The following is a 20,725-nucleotide window of genomic DNA, read 5'->3' on the forward strand; positions in this document are numbered from 1 at the left end:
GCTCACTGCGCTCTTCAATGGAATGTTCTAGAGTCTGCCCCAAGGCCGCTCAGGACATTATCATGAGAACTTGGAGGAAAGGCCATTGTGTTTACAAGAGGCAATTTCCTCTCTCAGATCCCTTTGTGTTTCCACGTTAATGCAAATGGACTGGACGTTAAGCGTACCTGCAAGCGGCCAAGAGGAAAAGAGAATCCACTAGATTAACAGCAAGGACTGCGCACAATGCCGTGTGGAAAAGCGCCGGAGCGAGATTGTGATCAGCCTGGTTAGACACTGAAGCAAAAAAACAGCCAGTTTTGCTTCGACACGTTGCGAGAGCGCCCTTAAACTCGCGGGCTCTCAGTGACTGCTCATAGAGACAAGACAAAACAAACACAAACATCAGCAAGTAGCCGTGCACGCTCCCCCACAGCTCCTCGCGAGGTAAAGGTCAACCTGTCACTGTACTGCCAGAGGTGAAAGCAAGCACACTCAACTGGTGATTACGCCTCGGAGAAAATTATGTGAAAGTTGGGAGTTCTTAGCGACGCAGCGCGACACGACTAGGTTAAAGAGTCACGTCACGTCCTTTTCAGACTCCAAGCGCTCTACTTTAGGTCAATTATGAAGGTCTAGTCATGACTGTGACGATGTAGTCATGAGGTATTACTTCCTTTCACACTGGAGGCACTGATTTGTGAGGACTTTCTCTTTTTTAATCAAACCTCTACACTATGTGTACGAAAAGCTAGCTGTTGAGGAGAAAACTAATAACTCCCACCATGGGCAAAATTAACATATTTGAAAGTGGAAGGGGGGGGGGGGATCACTACAAACCACTAATTCCTCTGACAGATTTTATCATCTTGAGATTTCAAACTGGTGACTGATATTTCATGTGCCACCAAAATACAGAAAGTGCTTTGAATTATTGATAACCTGGGAGCAAGACGATTTTAAGCAGCTCTGCTCCTTTTATCAATCATTCATGCGGTTTCCATCGAAAACACTTCACTCCCTCAAGTATCCCATCTCACTTGAAGGTGGAGGGCCTACACTCCGAGATCTCACTTAATTTGAAGGGCTAAAGCACACTTACCAGGAAATTAAGAAATTTTAACTCAATGAAACAAAATCTTATGCCTAGGAAAAAAAAAACCCTGACGTAGCCCACTTGACAACACAGTCCTCTGCTCGAGAAGAGCAGCCTACCTGAAGAGACTTTCAGCAAAAAGCCTCCTGTGCTGATGAAATGACTTAACATCTGCAGGAAACAAAAAAGCAAGTATGCTTGACGAGGTCTCTTACTTTACAAGCTCGCAATACTACACTCCTAACAGCCACATTTTTAAGGTGTTGTGCCAGTACAATGCGAGATATTTACCATCATCCCTGAAAAGTCATCAGAAATGGTCTAAATTTGGCTCAAGAATGAGCTTCCAAATGGATGAACATTTTCTATTAGGTCATGCCTTCAGCTGACAGCGAGCATAATCAAACTGCATGGTCTCTCTCACTCCCACTCGCTGTAATGGAACACAGAGTGGCTCCGTGCAAAGTCCTTTGGTGCCACTCTCCCAATTAGGGTCCGCATGCGAGTGCTTTCTGCCCTGGCATCACGACATCAAAGCCCAGCAACCCGGGGGCAATGAAACCAAGCTCTCAGCATCAGCTTCACAGCAAGCCATTGTCCTGCCTCAGGAGACATTGGAGCTTACTAATGTCTATGGCTTTTCCTCTAAGCAAACAGAAGAGAGCAGCTTGTTTCTATATTTGAAGTCCACGGTAGGGCTGGGTGCCATGGTAAAAATATTAAATAATGTCATTTAAAGATATTTTCATGACCCTCAATATTCATTGTGATATTCTGTCATGCAGACATGCTGATATTTGCTACCCAAACACTATCTCATACATACTTACAGTGAGTACAGTGATTTAGTAGTACAATATTTGCTGCACTGAATCTAAGTAAACAGGCATAATTACGTTCCCTATTGCCCTCCAGTCCTGGGTCATGCTCATATCAGGTCAATTCATGATCAGTTTTAACAACTTGTTCAAACACTATCCACTATTAAAGTGTAATATGCTTATACATTACAGCACATGTCTTATATAGCCTTGTCCCGGGTATTACTGCCTTGTGTTAGTGGGCTGTGAGGCTAGTCTTGCACAATTGTGTACAATTTGCATTGTTACTTGGTGGTTACTCTGGCCAATTTAAATTAAAGACTGACTTTTATTAGCCTTTTTTCCCCCCAAAGCTCACACTGTGCAGACTAAATAAACACCAGACACACTAGCACACTTCCAGTACTTTCAAAGTCTCCATTTAAACCAAATGAATTACTCTTTAATGGGCCAAACTGGCCTATTTAAATAAATGCTCCATCAAAAGATCTGTCAAAATGAAAGCAATATATTGGCCAATGGCCAATTACTTGTTTGGGGCGATTCTAACCTTGTTGATTCCGATTGTGCGCCCCTATAATTAAGTAGACATTAATGCAATGAAACAAGACAGAGCAGTGTAGTCAGTAGTCTATGTGTGTTTGCTCTAAACTGTCCTGGTCCTGAAAACAGGGCTTTTTCACCTTGTATTTGTCACACTGAGGCCCTGGAGGAATCTTATTTTGGTCCGTTGTGCAAGGATGGGATGAAGTTCTTCTTGACTTTTGACTCATGGTAAAGGTTTGACTCAATTATGGACTTAGTGATCTGTTCACATTATCCACTGAGTGACAGCTGGATGAGGATATTTGTCAACAGAGCCACCTTTTACAAACCCGTAACAGTCCACTGCAACAGTTCTCCTGCCTCCAAAGCCAGCTGAAATGTGTGTTCCTGCCTAGCTCCCAACACAAACAGGCAATTATGGAGTGACAAACGCTGATCTGGTTTAGGTACACAGGGGTGTCACCTTCGAGATCAAGGCCTTTCTTAGATGTAAGGATAATCTTGGATCCCAGTACACTAAAAGTAAGCTTGAGTACTTGTCCTGCCAGACCACGTTCCCTTTTTCCAAGCACTGATTCTGCCTACAGTCTGAAATGACATCTACACCAGATGTGTATTGCTTCTTATTTGTCCTCTCCAACTCCTAAATGACCTTTTATTCGAGATAATGGGCGAGAACACTTTTGTACGGCTTCGGTGTCAACTTCGCCGAGATACTATCCGCACATACCAAACATTTCACAGCCCGCCACGAATTACAAGGAAAGAGATGCTGTAACATTTTCGAGCAGTGTGATTTAAAGGTCAGCTTGGTTAACACAATCACATCTGAAACACATGGGTGAAAAATGCTGAGAACGATCAACTTCCACACAACTGCTCGTGAGCTATTCATAGCTTCCAATTTTACATTTCCACATCAGGCTGAGGCCATTAAGATGTTCAGGCCCTCCTCCCCCCCCTGTTTGGAGAAGTGTTCTGTAATTATAAACCAACAGCAGCCTCTGATTCATCACATCTAAAGCACCTTGCAACACAGAGTGGATTCGCTTTGGAGGTCTGGGGCGTGCTTATCCGAGCCTGGGGTAAACACACATATTCTTAAATTATTTCACACAGCACTTGTTAACTGAATGACAGGAAACCTGGGTTATAACATTTTATCTTCGGTGATAAATTGACTATAATTCATTGCACACCCTCCAGACAAAAGCAGGTCGGAGCGGCGCCTTCATAAACGTAGCTTTAAGAAGAGAAATCAGTAGTGATAGAGCCCTACTAATTATCCTCCAAGATGTTTTTGACAGCAATCCCTATGCCAGTAATCTCTGCCTTGGCCCTCAGCCAGTCATACTTATTTATTTGATTTCAGTCACACTCAAATGCAGGGTATAATGGAAGTAGCAGTCGCTGCATAAGCGAGAGAGAGATGGGATGAAGAAAAAAAAAAAAAAAAAAACAAGCAACCTTTTCCCATTTCGCTTACCGACCTTGCTTATCTTCTGCAGTATACAGAAAACTCATTTCAGTTACTGAGAGCAAAGCACAACAACACACCAATTACAGCCAACAGACCAAACATGCTGTTACTGAGAGTTCTCCTGGAGCCAGGTTTACATATAGCACTGTCTTTGAGTGATCGTCTGCACTATGAATTACAGTCAATTACGCCACGTAAAGAAGCAGAGTCATTACGCACGGTGTTATACTGACAACTTTCCAAATAATCAGGATTAACGCGACTAGTCGTACATCAGCTGCTTTCACTGCGCGAGTGAGGGGGTTATCTACTGCATTATACAACAGATACAAATTTCTGCATTTTAGCTCCTCTGCAAAGAGCTTATGCAAACATATAATATTGATCTTGCTGCTCCTCCATTCTTAATGCCGTCTATAATTATTTCGCAATCCACGAGGACATGGGCCTCTTGCCAAACAAGTGTCATAACTTAATTAGTTATCAGAAGAGGGAAAGAGGTGCACCTGTGAATGACAGGCCTAAGTGTAATCCGTCTGCACCGCTTTCAGCTTCGCGATGCCTCATAAGAAACTAAACAAACAGTGAAATAATCCACAGCAGTGGCATTAGGCTCATCAAACCCCGCACTACACCCACCACCGCCACGAAGGCCACATCCGTCTGGTAGGCAGAGCTAAGCGGCGGTCTAGTGTGTCTGTAATTTACCGCGTCTGTAATAGGAGACTTTTAACATTAATCACCTGTTACATCGTTAGATCAAATGAGGTAGAGATGTGCTGAAAAAGCAGACACATGCTAACCGGGTGAAAAAAAAGGAGTCTCTCTTTGTCGAGTCAGTTGTTTAACTAACTGAGAAGTCTAAATGAGATCAGCTGCGATTCTCCTCTGCAAAAAAAGCAGTCGTAGCGTAGCTCTGCTCTGCTTGTTTCTCACAAAGTCTGGCCTATCATGAATAGAAAAGCTTCTACATTGTGACAGCTTACTCATTGCCTCCAAAACCAATATTTTCCAGAAGTAAGGCTTCAGCTTGGCTCGCTACAAGCACCACTTCTGTGAGACAGGCAACTGTGAGAAACTCCAGCACTCCCTTCTTCATACTGCTAAATCGCCAGTGCCCAGTGAAGCACTGCCTTCCAGAAGCACACAGCCCCCCCAAAAGCGTCACACAGTACGCCCCAACATGACGCTCTGTCCTATTCAAATGTAACACTGCCCCATTAAACCTACACAGACCTCCTTTATCTATCTAAACAAGTGGTGCACCGATACCGAAGCCATATCAGTACCGTAACCGATACTGGCACCTACACACAATATTGGTATCGCCAACAGAAAACACCGATACCATGGAGCCCTTTTTTGTTTGCATACTTTGTTATGAAACCAAATGTTTCAATTGCCAGTAAAGCCAGTCAAAAATAGCTATTACCATTAAACAACCATTTAATAAAAATTTTACATCAGTACTTTTTGTTTCCATGTGGTGGTTGTTTGCTTCTGAAATCAAAAGTTGAGTTTAAGCAGCTTGTTTACAGGCCACACACTGAAGTGTTATGCGTTACAGAACTATTAAGACATAGTATTTAATCTTATTTAGGATAAGATATAAAAAGTACAACCTATAAAAAGTGGAACACTATGAATATCAGGATTTATAGACATCTATTGGTATAGGTATCGGCGGATACTTGAAAATCTGGTATCAAGGAAAAGTGGTATCGGTGCATCCCTGATTTAAACAATTCAGGAAAAGCTCAAAAAGTATGTTTTATGGTCTGTGCTTTTACCAACAGAAAAAATAGGGTTCTCTGAATAGTGGTTCTTAGAGTAACCATAGTAAATTTAAAGAAAAGTTTAGAGAATATACATAAACACTCAAGAAGCTCTCCAGTTAACCAGGTGATATATGGTACTAAACAACATGTGAAGGCACACACTTTAAGTGTCCCCCATGCTGCACAACATTAGCAAATTCAGATTCGGGGTGCTAACCACCGTTTTCCCTTAAATCAATGCTCATCTTCTAGAACTGTTCTGGCATCTAACAACTAAGTACTTACAGGACCTAAAGGGCTATGTTTGGTAATCTCACTGCAATGCCATGACTGGTTTCATATTTGTCACAGTTATCTGCATCTCATCACGGGTGAACTACAGTCAGTTATGCATAAAAATATAAATACAATTTAGCTCCCAAATTACACTTGAAAAAGCATATCCGCCTCACTCACACCACTTTCTTAACTATCCAATAGAAAGTGCTTCTTATGGATCAGTTAAACAAAAACAGCTGGGAAAAAAAGGGTCAGTTAACTTTACTTTCGTTTGTGTCCACTGCTCCGAGCGACAGGACATCAAGACGGGGTGACAAATGTCTGCTGCCATGCATGATGCTAGGCACGAGTGGCACAGGAGAGGACAGAGGAGCTCTGAGATGTTTATCAGACAACAAACAAAGCTGATCTTCAGGACATGATGTACTTTGTCATGTTTCTGTCAGCCTAAACCAGTTTGGCTAGAAAATGACATGCAGACTCAGAAGTTTCTCATGCACTGATATTTGCCCCAGCTGACCCAACGCCGCAGTTACAGATTTATTAGAAACCCTAGTATTTTTACTGTACTGCTATAGTGGTGTGTTCTCTGGAAGGTCTGACGAACATGTGAGATTTATTAGATTCTGCAGGATTTGTGGTTGGTAAAATAGAAAATACTGCACTGGAAATGAAAATCTGCAAAACATGGCTTGCAGACAACAACAACAAGAGTAAAAAATAAACAAACTTCAGGACTGGTACTCATAAGCTAATAATATCTTCACCAAAGGCAGTAAGGAACAAACAAACAAAAATTCTAATTGCTCAGAGGAGCAACAACGCGCCCCCCCCCCCCTTAAATTAAATAAAAAGGCTTTTAGCCATCATAATGATTTACAAAGTGACGAGTCAAACAGATTTACGGCGACAGCCTGAAAGGAAACCAACACAAATACAATTACTGTTCACGTGACTGTCACTGCCAACCCCCCTCCGCTCGCGCAGGCTAAAGAATGGGAAGCGCTCTTTAGACACGGGCTGGAAGCTTTCTCAATTCCTTTAAAAAGAGGCAGCGCTAAACGCAGACGCAGACGCAGACACAGACTGCCACTTTGAACATTTCTTTTAGCAACGGAACCTTGAAGCGGCACTGAGTAAATCTGGAAGGTTTACGAAAATCCAGCCACTATCATTACTCAATATCAGTTGAGTTGATGAACCATGGCCAGAAGGCAGTCACGTGTGGTAATTCTTTAGACACCAGCTGCAGCTAACAACACAGGCTACGCTGCCTCATTATAGGGGTCAATTCTCAACAAAACACTGTTATTCCTCTGACTAAATAAACAATTTTTATCTTCATATCCAGACAAATAGAACAATTGACCTTTGCAGTAAAAACACAACACCTTCTCAGAGGTAAATTGCTGTTTAAAAAAAAAAAAACCTGCTGATTTGTTGGGGATTTTAGTTTAAGCGACAGACGGATTGCGAAAACAAGCACATCAGCCGAGAAGCAGAAGCGGAGATCAATAACTTGTTTGTTTATTTACTTTTTGTCCTCTACTTTTTCCATTTTTTCAGGACAAGGGTGCTTCTCCTGTATGTGCAATCTGCTTTCACGCTGTTAAAATAATAACAAGAAAAAAAATCATTTATTTACTGTAGTCGCAAAGTTTCGTAAGACAGGGTTCGCTTCTTTCTTAATTAAGGAGGCAGAGTGTGCCACTGAAAAGCCCACTAGGATATTCTTAAATAAATAAACATGTGCATTGCCTTTCTTTGTTAGGGCCGCTTTCATGCTAATTAGTGGCGCTGTAGACACATGAGCAGCGGCCCCTGTGCACATACACTCCAGCAGCTTTAGTCTTCCCTCTTCAACACTAATAAACAAGCAGCCTCGCCTGCTGGGGTTGTCAATGGCATTGGCGTGACGCAGGCTCGGGGGTTCGCGCCTTTCCTTGAAAGCGGACCTACAGAAATGTTTGTGTGGGTGTTGGCAGCTATTTGGGTGGGAATTCTCAAGCAGAAGAAGCCCTCTGGGCCGCTCCAGATTGAGTTTCCCCATTTCGGCGTTCCGAAAGAATGTCAAGAAAGTCAAAAGAATTCCAGACAAAACCAGAAAGACAACCGTGCGCATGAAGATGGCTCTTGGGGCAAGGCTAAACGCGAACTGGCTTCAATAACATTCAATTACATTCAATAGATGCTCTGGATGCTCTGCAAAAAAGAAGATAGAGAGGCACTTTGCTTTTCTGTAATCTGTAATGGCGAGAGCACAAATAGGATCTGGCTGTTATTCCTGATCAGGCTGTTTCTCGTCCGACGGTCGCAGTGTAAATTCGAGGTGGCGTGTGCCATGCGTCCCTGGTGACCACTTACTGCGGATGCAGAGTCAGGAGCTGTGAGCTGCCCTCAGAGCACATGCACCCAACACACACACCCCGCCACCAACACAACAGCAATAGCAACACCCACCTCCAGTGCTTCAGTCTCACCCTAGGCCACAGCGAGAAAGCCTCAAAGACCGCATCCGCGGCCATGCTCTTCTCATGGCTTGCTGATAGACAAACTAGCAGGAATCTGATGTGCAAAACCTCCTCCACAACCCCCAGTTTCCAACGCTTCACCAACAATCCTTCTAGAATATTCGATATAAACGTCCGCAGAGGCAGAAATATGCAATTAGAGGGAACTTGTTTTTCCTAAGACACTGGATATTCAGAGATATTTAAAGCAAGCTGCTTTTAAACCATACAGATCTGCTGCTTCTGGTCAGCAGTTAATTAAAAAGCGAGACAATGACAAATAGGCTATTTTTTGAAGATGATATTTGGCAAGAATCACACAGTGTATCATTGCTGTAAACACAATTAGTTTAATCCCTTTATTTCTGTTTTGCATAATATGCACTTGAGGAAATATTGAAGTTGGAGAGGCTAAAATCATATAAACTCTTTTAATAGCCACTCCACTACCACGCGGCATGGAAAAGCTTCAAATTTTTAACTGTTCCGTCATCTCAGACACTGCATGTGAACGATGTCATTGTTAAATATTTTAACCAGTAATACCAGTGACGTACTGTACGTGATAAGGGACACTCTAAAAATGACCCAGCAGCGAGCAAACACTGATACTTCAGTACATACTCTAAAAACGTGCGAATTATAATAACCCAATTAAATGTGTCAAACCATGAGTTTTCTCTATGAGTATATGGGTATGAAAATTCATCAAGGTCCTAGGTGTAATGAGTGTGTTGATCCATTAATAAGCGTAATTTGCTTTGCTTGTGGATATGTGATGAATTCCCCCTGAATCTACAGTGTTTTGGGCTCAAGCTTAGCGTCATTGTAGCATGACGACCACAGGAACAAGTGTCAGAGCTCTGGAATGATGGTTCCTTCATCGTGATGGAATTTCATTACATTAGACATTTGCAGAACAACAAACAACAACAGCAAATAACAGATCATTACATTAGTCGTTAGCAACAACAGACATCTGTCTCAACTACCAGTGGCTACGTCACATCAGAGCACTGATAGTCAAGGTGTACTCGCCATAATCAACATAGCAACTGTACAAATTACCCCAGGTCTACGCTGATAGATTACATGTGGCTTGGAAAACGTACTGCTTCAAGTGCACAGCTTGTACACCTATCTCTGGGATCCGTATTTGAATATCTGTGGTGATTTATGCAGGCTATTGTCAGGTCTCCTCAAAAACACAACTAGTTGCATTCATACTTCGGGAGATAGCACAGCACTCCTCTGCCACCGAGTGACAATCAGGGATCTGTTTGCCGCTGGTAAAGAGTGACAGGCTGTATGCATCCAGATTGGTGCCACTGACTGCTGTAAGAGAGTGGAGAAACCTTCCATGTTGGAAGTGGGCCTGCTGCTAAACACATAAAACTGCTTTAAAAGAGGTGACTAAGCATAGATGTCACTCCATTCCCATTTGCATGAATAAAAATCGAAAAACTGGGAGATCATAAAATCTATTCGGCATTAGATCAGCCCACGGCTTCACTTCAGCTCAGCGAAAAAATGCTTCGCCAGACATTCCATTTTATAATATTTTCACACTGGGGTTCCAAATGTGGCTCTTTATCTGGAAAGCCCAGGCTGAGAAATGAAAAGACTTATAAGAGTGTGAAGCAGTCTGGCTGCACTGGCAGGGTGAACGAGAGGGGAGGGCACTGAGTGGGCACCCAAAGCCCGGCTTATGGAGCAGTCATTAAGAGTCAAGGGATCCAGCACTTACCTGGGAAGTGGTGCTTGCAGTTGCATGCCAATTTAAGCTCGGACATGAACACACACACACACACACACACACACACACACACACACACACACACAAGCATACCCACACTTACACGCCTCTGGATTTATCATGCTCTATCTGCCACTGAGACTGCACTAGGACTCCATGAATGTCTCTCTGTTGCTTACAGCTGTCTCCTCATGAGCTCTGCACGGAGGCTGCGATGCATGAAATGCATTTGGGGAGCAAGAGGTGTGTTCTCAGATGAAAGTGGCTTTCCTTTTCTGTACTCCTTTCTGGAGTTAATAACGACTAATGTTAAGTCCGAAACGTAACGCTTCTGTTATTGTTTCCAATGAAATTCTTCTTTTTTCTTTTTTTCTTTTTTTTCTGCACAGCAGAAACGATTTTGTATTGGATGTGGTCTGAATTTCATTTACCAGAATCCATTTGTCATGTTTATGTGACGCCTCGTGACTGCTTTCCATTCGCCTTTCATTTCGCCTCACCTTGTGCAAATGTCTGCACCAAGGTGGTGAGGTGTGTGTTCCGTTTCCCTTCTTTTTCATAATGTGAAGCTTCACAATTCAGATGGGGAATCACAAACGTTCTTAGTAAATTCGAGTTCATTTGCTTTGTCAGAGAAGAGGAAAGGATGAATCCCTCGAGGCCACGCCGAATGTAATTGTACCTCCTTCGCAGTAATGCTGAAGGAAATCTAGCACTCTCCGACACAGACAGACAGCTCAGACACGCTGACAGGGTCCAGGGTTTCCACATGATGGAATACATTGCAATATTTCAATACATCAAATGAATGGAGATGTATGAGTAGCAGTTGGTGCTTTTGTGCACGGCATGAATAAATGCATACAGATGTAACACTTGTTAGAAAAGCCCAATACTGAGTGGTAATATTTTCACATATATTTTCACATTTGAGTGGCCCTTCCAGCCCACTTTACTGTAAAATCTTAAAAGATTCCCTCTGCAGCTGAAAGACGTATGGAAGATTTCAGATCTCTTCACCTCTTCTGTCCAAACATTATTAATAAACAAGGCTACTGTCAGACTAACTGTCTGAAAAAGGAAGACTAAGGTGCAGAACAAAAAATAAACTAATTAATTAAAAAAAAACACACGCACACACACACACACACAAGGCAATCAAGTTCCAACTGGCACACCACTGCTTTCTATTAGCCAAAATAACAAGCTTTACTCATGTTGGAACATGAACATTTCAGTCCCACACAGCCTTCGTCAAAGTTGGCCGTATGGCTGAAATGGAAACGATGCTTGATGCTTTTGCCACTGAGCAAGTACTTCTCCAACCTCTGAATATAAACACATACTCCAGCCATCACCATCAAAAGCATAGCATGGTGATTTGAAACACAACAGTAGGAACATGAGAATCCCCAAGCACAGAAATCACAGAATCCAGTGAATAACACCATCCTTGCATATGAACATTATGTGCCATCACCAAAAAAAAATAAATTCTAAAATCAACCAATCAACTCTTTGTTCAGCGATGGAGGACTGAATGTCACAGTGCAGAGAGGAAAAGAGACAGAACAGAAAGTCTTACTGACTAAAGGCAATGTGTATTAAAATGTTCATCACTGCATTAATAATAAAGGAGTAGCAATCTGTTGTACCTTCATGTTATCACTGGAGAGTCTTATGTGGGAGCTAAGCAGGATGAGACGGATGTCCATGAATTTTCCTACAGTTGCATAAGGTTTCCTTTCAAAACAGTCCATTGAGAAACAACAATGGATAAAACGTAGAAGTGTGTAATGTCAATGATTCTTAAGCATACTCATCAGAAGCAGGGGAATAAAACGTGGCGCTTGTAGCAGCAGTCAGTAATGAAACTAGTAATGAAATCGGAGAGCATATATAGCTGGAAACGGGTAAAGAGTACCGTACCGTAGAGTCTGCAAATAAGTTCAGGAAGCTAGAAACTAGAAAGCGTATTACAGAACCCTCACAGCCTTAGGAACAATTCGGAATCAGCAAAATCCTTAAAGTGATATGCAAACCTCTAAATCAGTGGAATTTACTGCTTTGGCATTCATCAGTTTCAGGCTCATGGGGTAGTTATGCTGAGATGACTGAAAAGGTTGGCATGCCACATGAATATAGACTTGCATGTGTCGGCAATGAAAATATTGCTCCAGTATTAAGTAAGAAGGGCCCATGGCTCACCAAAGTCAATGGTCGATTTGTTCTGGGTCTAGGCCCACAAAGGATTTAGCGACCTGTACTATTTCTCGTAATGCCTAAGTTGCACATGTTGCTTGATGGCAGGCTTTCTAAATGAAGAGCTGATCTCGAGATGTCCTACAAGAGACTTAAGAGTATCTGGTCCTCTTAAGCATGAGCACCAACTCACGGCCGTTCATTAAACATGTCTGAACAGAGCACCGGGCCAAACAGTTTGACATGGAGCACATGGCTCAGTGAACAAGGACTAATTTGCCACAGTCAAAAGAAAACAGTTTGAGGACAATATGTTTGTTTTACTGGAGCTGGATTTGCAAGACACACAGCAGTCAGACTTCAAAGCACAGCAAGCCTTCGTCGGCCCCAAAAAGTGAAGGTAATTACTTGTGATCAAGCAAAATCTTGAGTGCAGCGGGAACATTCTGTCCTCCAGTGCCAAGTTTGGAGCGCACATATTGTGTGCTGGAGTAGCTGGGCGTCGTTTAGGATTCAGGGTCCTTGCTCTTTTGCTGACAGAAATGGGATACAGTCATTGTGACATCTTCTGCGTTCATTTTTCAAAGGACGTCAAATCAAACATGCATGAGCCTGTGACAGCGTGGGCCTGGAACTCCCTATCTGAGGGCGAAGCACTTAGAGTGGCACAAGCTAGCTAATGCTTTGCACATCACATCCTAATGCCTCTATGGTCACATTGTCAGACTGATAGCTGGAGGCAGCCTTCAACAAGCCTCTCTTATGGGGACATGAACTAGAGTGGGCCCCCCACCATGCTCTTCCCAGATATGTTTTTGTGATTAAAAGCAACCAAGTAACTCCAGTCTCTTTCTTTTCCTTCAACAAGGTCATGAAGGACTAGAACAGGACAATCCTTACATTATCTGGAGAAAACTGGTTTCTAGGGTCACTGGTGCATTTAGGGCTGCTCTTTTATTGAATTCTGGGATGTAAAGATTGTGCGTCAGTGTGCTAGAAATGTTAACCAAAGCATTCTCAGACCTCAGACGTCAAGACATACTGTTTTTGTTTTGCGTTCCTGTTCAAATGTACTGTACTCAAATGATCAGAGTCTGCAAGTTTGACCCTTTTTCATTGGTTTCCACATCAGAAACATGGATCGTGCAAATGTACTTGAGCACTTGGTTAACTGCTCTAGGTGCCAGTATGCGAATGCTGTAATTACCATCAGGCTATTTGTTGCACTGCATTAAAGAATGCCAGGTAGAGAACACTAAAGGTGGGTAAAATGCTTCAAGACATTTTCATGTTATTTCAGTTCAAATAACCAGTGCTAATTTTGCTCTGTTTGTCAGGGACGAAGTAGCTGATCTGTATTCAAGAAGCACTGATATTGATGGTATGCTCAGAAAAGCGTCAAAATATCGATACATATCACCATACTGCCCCCAAAAATACAAAGACTAACACAAGTTTAACTGTTCAAGTCCAAACTGCTTCTGTTACTCATGTGCAGTGAGCAAAAGCTTCCCATTGACACGTTAGCAAATGAGCACCTCTGTGAGCTACTGAGTTTGTGTCACTGATAACACCAGGTTACCACATTTGTGAATTATTGTAGGTCAACCCTTAAAAAAACCTATGGCCCACTGGCGTGCCGAAAGTGTTATTACAAACCTCTACTACCAAGGAACAGCGCCACCACTAAGGCATATTATGCAGTACCTACAGGGACTTCTGTGCAAACTGGTGGGGCTATTCTTTGGTAATAGCCCCACCAGTTTGTACAGAAGTCCGTGTAGTTATCGACTATGTAGTTAACGTCTTAGTGTGCTGGAGTGACAGAGTTAATATCAAGCAAAAAGCTTATTCTCATTTCTTCCCACAAAAAACTTCTACAAATACTTGAATTTTAAGGTCAGCCAGAAAACCCACCAAGAACGTATTTGTTTTTTTAAATTATATACTTCAAATTTCAGAATAAAAATGTTGTACCAATTAAAAGATTACGATCTGCCTTTTTAACAGAATTTCCAGCGACACCATGCTTTTGTTATTGCCCAACTTCAGATTCTAACGGCTGCAGCCATTTTTTCAAGGGAGCTTCCGTCCTAACGCTATTCATTTCATGTGCATTATGATTCAAATCTGCGGCTCACGTTTGAGAACTAATCAGCAGGTCAATGAGTGCAGCTGATTTTACATGTCGAAATAAACAAACACTTCCATGCAGATCCCCAGCGGGGCACGTGGACACAGACACAAAGCCTGACTTATGTTTGAGTGTGGGTGTGTGCAGCTGGTGACGAGAAGGCTGCGATGAATAACGTGGGCCAAGTATTTCACAACTCCCCACAATAGTGCAGTAACAGTTAAACGTCAACCCGTCAAAACACTGATTAGCGTTCAGCTGCTTTAAAACAGCTCTCTGACTGCGACTGCGGTATTACTAGAGGCAATAAAGAGAAAAGCACCAAAGGAGCACTTAACATCAGATGAAGAAGTAGTCGCTGCATTGAACAGACATCAACTCTCCAATCACATCAGCATGCTTTACTATTTTGTTTAGTAGAATTTAAGGTTTTGGTCCAACGTGACAAGAAGTGTCCAGAGTGAAAAGACTGTTCGTTAGCCTGGCATTTCTGGTATCTGGCCATTATGCAATTACTGTGCAATTACTAATCACTGTGTGAGCATGTGACATAGCCTCTGACCTACACAATCACCAGTTTCCAACAGAAGCTCACAATTTCACCAGACATCATGCACTGCTATACTATTCTGGTTCTTATTCAGGTCCGATAAACTACTCGCAGGAGGCCAGAGTAACGTTCCATTTCGACATATGCCCTGAAGTGAACTAATTTGACACAAGCACAACTTTCCTGGCGTCCTTTACAACATGCCTCATGCCCTTACATGAGAACGGCATGGCCAGAGTGGTGAAGCTTCTGCCCCCTTGGTAAAGCTGATCCTCGACCTGGGGCCCCTGTCTGGAGTAGTGAGTAAAATAAACTCCTCTCCCAGACACATTCTCTATTCCTGACTCACACAAATTAAGCTACCGACATGAGGACATCACTTTGCTTAGCAGTTTTGAAATTCGAGCTGATGCAGAAGGCTCGGCTAAGCACTAAGCACTGCAGACTTTCAAAAAGAACCGTTCGCTGGCTTTCTCTTTCTCTTTCCCAGTGAACAGTTCTTTCCGCTTTAGGCACATCATGTTCACGCGTCCTGATGTCTAGGAAGAGGCGCACCACTACAACCACAGATCTGACTCTGCCGTGAGGACACGGCCTACTAATTACCTTTCACCTTTGCACCAAAGGCAATCCACTGTGAGGTAAGGGGGAAGCTTTTACATTATCAGTATCCACTCAGTCATGTAAACACTGCCTAAGAAGTAGTCAAACAATTGTCATCAGATGGTGGAAATAAAAAAGAAAGTGCAAAGAGCAGCGGCTGCCTAAGATGTAGCTACCTGTTTCCTAGACTGAGCCAGCAATGAATGAAGTGAAACCATGTCTGAATGAAAGTGTAAACTTTTCCCATCAGCACAAATGATGAGCCAAGATGGGACAACAGCAGAAGACAGGCTGCTGTCAGTGTGGTACTGTGTTATTACAACGTGGTAAACTATATTACATAAAACACATGTTAATGTATTGAAACATGGTCATTTCTTTACTTAGGATACTATAACTAAAGTCTAGACCTCAGTTCCCTGGACGATCTGGAGAAGTTGTGCCTTCCTCGTCTTCCAGTGATGAAAGTCATGTTTCCCTGAAGGCTCCAGGAATCACAACAACCATGCGGGAGGAAAGGCTGTTATTTCCCCCTTCAGCAGGGGTTCAGCAGGGGTTCAGCAGGGGTTCCCAATCCCAGTCCTAGGGACCCCACACTCTGCACACTTCGCCGTGCTTTCCCCTCATCCAGCACACCTGATTCAACTTATCAACCAATTAACAAGCTCTCCGTCTGCTGGGTCAGGTTTTAGGCGTTAGCATACGAAGAACACGACAGTGTCCTGCAGAGTGTGCCCCCTCAGATTCCCTTAAAGTCTATTATTTAAAGATGTAGGGCAACTGAGCGGCACCATGGACCTTTCCCAGACGGTTCAACTAATGCTGCCCTCGCCGGCAGCCCTCAGCCCTCAGCCCGGGAAGCCTAACTTCTCTCCCCGCTGCCACACAGAGCGATGCTAGGCTACTGCAGAGACGCCGCACTCCTTCAGCGTGTGGCTTTTTTTAAAGCCTCGGTTCCAAGTTACAGAAACACGAATAAGCTCCTGTAAGTTCGGGGGTTAAGAAATAAGCGTGGTGTATTTAGCACTAGTCGTTTTGCTACAGCAAACAAACCGCCTGCTAAAGTCACCCGTCGTCCCTCAACGGCGAGGCTCTTCCCAGCTTTTCCACGGCGCTTCAAATGCCCACGGTAACGTGTGCCAGCCGAGCGTTCAGCGCATGACAGGGAGCGGAACAATGAGTGCCAGACCACGAAACGTGCTCGAAATGTGGGGAAGTGGATAGCTCGGAATATCGCGCTGGTACACAGACCACGAGGGGGGGGAAACAACACCTCATTCCGCGTTCCTCACACCACCAAGTATCCAGAAAAACACACACATACATACACAAACACACGTCCTCAGTCGCGCGCGGGCTGTTGTTTTACCTCCCCGCCGTGTAAACTCCGAGGTGAACCCCGAAAAGCCTCCGGTTTGTAGTCAGAGCTCAAGCAAACAGCGGTCCGATCCCTCAGCTGAGCCGCGCTACTTGGCTGCTTCTTTAAGTGACTGCTCCATTGTTAGCCGAGGTCGGAGCTAGCGCCCAGGCTACAAACACGTTCAATACAAACGCGCGCACACACACAAAAAGCTCTCCAGCCATGAGGAAGAAGGACAACGGGATTCGGAACTTACTTTCAGATCCAGTCAAAGCACGGCGCTGGAAACCCCAAAAAATCCTCCCGAGCTGAAGGCGCGTGGTATTTTTCTCCTTTATACTTCGCAAACACTGAGTATAGGGGGGGAAGCAGCGCACAGCGTTTGGCCAGAGTGTGACTGCCTGAATCAACTAACGTAGTGCACGGCAAGTTGAAGTGTCAAATTACATCGGCTATTCTATTACCACAGAGCCATGCTGCCGGCTGCTGACAAAATGCGTCCCAGAGTCGCGCAGCGTGTACCGGCTACAGCCTGCCACCTTCGGCCAGCGGAGCGGATTTACACGCTCTCGCCGAGCAGATCTGGAGTTGTTTATGGCTCCGTTTAAGAGCGCCTTTTAGCATTTCTTTTGTTTTGGTCAAATGATTGCAGCGGGATAACAAAGAGGACCAGCCCCTCGCCTTTTTTGATGTAATCACGTTAGGCTGTAAACGTGCATCATAAATTGAAACCGATTTCAGAGTGAGAGGATTATAATAATCGATTATCTATGGGGACGTGTTTCACATTCGCGCAAAAGGGGGGGGGGGGGCTCAAATAACTGCACAAAGAAGTGCCGTAATTACTGTATGAGCTCGTGCGTGCTGGCAGATCGCTATTCATAGTGACACGTTTTTTTTTTATTATTATTTTTATTCTCTCTCTCTCACACACACACACACACATGCATGCCACGATCGCATGGCAGCGAATCCCGTCTGCCCTCCTCTTCCTTTGGCCACAGATGGAGGGAATGCCTCGCTCCGTATTTTGCGAGTGGCCGCTCCTCGCTGAAGCTCTGAATAACAAAGACATGTTGGAGAGCAGCAGCGGCCTGGCGGTGACGTCAGGGAACAATGAGTCTCCCAGCAGTGCCGAGACACACAAGCCTCCTCCTCCTGCTCCTCCTCCTCCTGCTCCTGCTCCTGCTCCGGCTCCGCTGCTGCACGACTGAACTGCCCAGGGGGGAGGCCACGCAGTTCCGAGTCTCTAGAAGTGCATCAGATAGAATCACTCACTGCACAAGCTGAGACTGAGTCTGGCCACCAACACTGCCGAGACTTCCACTGCGCTTTACAGGCCCTGGATTAAAATCATGATACTGATGCACAACTGACCCCCATATATTCTTGCATCATATAGTGAGTTCACACACTATTGGGCATTAAAGGTGCACGTATTCGTATTCGTCACTGTACAGCGTGGACTGTACAGCGAAATGTGTCCTCCGCATTTAACCCATCTGGTAGTGAACACACACTCACACACACACATGTGTTAGGGGCAGTGAGTACACACACACACCCAGAGCGGTGGGCAGCCAACTCCAGCGCCCGGGGAGCAGAGAGGGTAAAGGGCCTTGCTCAAGGGCCCAACAGTGGCAGCTTGCCGAGCCTGGGAATCGAACCCACAACCCTGTTATCGATATCCCGGCGCTCTAACCGCTGAGCCACCACTGCCCCAAAGGACAGCAAAGCCGCTGAAGGCATTTATTAAGTAGTTAAAGTTGATCTATGATGTATGAACAGTGAGTGTGTGAATTTGGTTGGGGTGAAAAATGCTCAGATGCGTTTATACAAGCCCATTTACAACCCTGTTATTTTGCCTTTGAATGAAGCATGCAGATTCTCTTTTTATGGTGGGCTCCTGAAAAAAGCTCTGCTCTGATTGGCTGGTTTACGTTACCGCAACAGCTCACAGGTGCCACATAGCATAATATAGCTAGAGTCTTTATGGATAATGCTGCTGTCCTATCTTTGTCCTCTTGGTGTAGGATTAGCTAGCAGAAAAGATTAAAGCCCAACAGCTAGTTTTTAGCCTAGCACCCGCTCAATTCCTCAGGTTTGGTCTTCTCATATTGTGCTTTTCTCTTCTATTGTATGGGTAGCACTAGTCTGAGATAGTCTAGTTTATTTTCATGTCAGAGTGCATGTCAGAGAGAAAAGATGGTAAAAGCAGGCTGGCTAGTGACTCAGGTAAAGTCTATCAAGAGGTCTGACTCGGAGAGCAACACCATATTATCCAGAGAAGGCCACTGTGTTTTACAGCAACTGAGCTTTAGGTGTCAAAAGGCATTTTACTAGTGGGCTGGGGTGTAAATAAAAGGACTCAACACTGTTACATAACAGTTTCGGGGTTTTGAAATCGATGCATTTTATAGTTCCGTTTTGGTTATACATGATTTTCTTTTCAATAGAGAGCCAACAGTTATCATTCAAACATGCCAAGGTGAACACAGTTTTACATTCAAGGGCACCTTCCAGTCATCTAGGCAAGTGCTATAGGACGGTATAGGAGGTTACTAAATATTTCTACTTGTCGTGGTAACAGTCTGCATACATGTTCATTTCGAAGGCATTAGCTGAAACTGGAATAGACAATTTATGTCACTTAAAAGTGTCACCTTTTATATTTACAGGACAACCTCAATCCACCCTACGTTTCTATTTAAGTTAAAGGGGAATTCCACCAATCTTTCACAATTACTGCTTTATTAAATGTGTCAGAGGGAAAGTCACTCACAGTGGTTTGGTGTGAAATGCTCTATTATGTAGAAACCTATACAGTCATCATTGCTCACAGTGGAAGGGATAGCAACCAGACGTCGAAAGCCTTTAAAGATATAAAGGAAAAGTTACAAATCCGCTGTCTGATTCCTATTTGCATGTGTTCTTTACAAAATCTATTCATGGTGGAGAACACAGGATGCAAAAATAATTCCCAAAAGCTATTCAATATTATTACTTATATTGAATATTAAATATTTATCTCTATTTCAACATATGTGTTATAGAAGATGTGTAGAGTCACTGGTTGGACTGGTTAGTAAATAAAAAGGCTAGATTTGTGTTGTAGACATTACAACCCCTGGTTCTACTCAGCACCACTGTGAAGAAATCTGAGTCAGAGGTCCTCTACAATGAACCATTTCACATCAAATGACACGGAATGACTGTTTGCATCTTTTCCATTTAATAATGACATTTTGAGATCCCTTGGTGTCTGTTCTTATTCTCCACCTTCCCCTGTGACTGTATTTTCTTCCAAATCTGCCCAGTGCTTTCCAAAGAAACATTAGGCTGTGTCTTCTGAAGAGTGTCCTTAGCTTTTTCCACTGCAAGGCTTTTGACACTAATGCATAGGGCCTATTCTCCGAGCACTCTGTCTCAAGGACACTAGCTCCTGTACAGTTATCTAAGTTGGCAGGGATAAATCTGGCAGATGACATCATTGGTCTCAGGCACTCATTCATTTTTATTTCTGTCCTGTTCTTAGAAGATGGTGATGTTGCAAATGACAGGGCAAAGGAGCTGTGGCCAATGTCAAAGCACTGTTTTATCAGATCTCTATATTTCCCCTAACATGATCCAA

General features: G+C 43.6%; 1 protein-coding gene across 9 annotated transcripts in view; it reads right to left on the reverse strand.

The window, feature by feature from the left end:
• zmiz1a (zinc finger, MIZ-type containing 1a) overlaps window positions 1–17,577 on the reverse strand; it is a 145,419-nt gene extending 127,842 nt beyond the window's left edge. For 6 of the 9 annotated variants that reach the window (XM_072678053.1, XM_072678052.1, XM_072678050.1 and 3 more), the window contains exon 1: window positions 17,351–17,577. The gene's annotated coding sequence lies outside the window, so the exon portion shown is untranslated. Of the gene's footprint in view, window positions 1–10,236; window positions 10,256–16,144; window positions 16,163–17,103; window positions 17,232–17,350 lie in introns of those variants that run through there. The other 3 variants (XM_072678046.1, XM_072678047.1, XM_072678048.1) reach the window with 3 other exon arrangements.
• Between the last annotated feature and the right edge of the window lie 3,148 nt (window positions 17,578–20,725).

This window comes from Salminus brasiliensis, chromosome 4, assembly GCF_030463535.1.
Source record: "Salminus brasiliensis chromosome 4, fSalBra1.hap2, whole genome shotgun sequence".
Taxonomy (NCBI): Eukaryota; Metazoa; Chordata; class Actinopteri; order Characiformes; family Bryconidae; genus Salminus; species Salminus brasiliensis.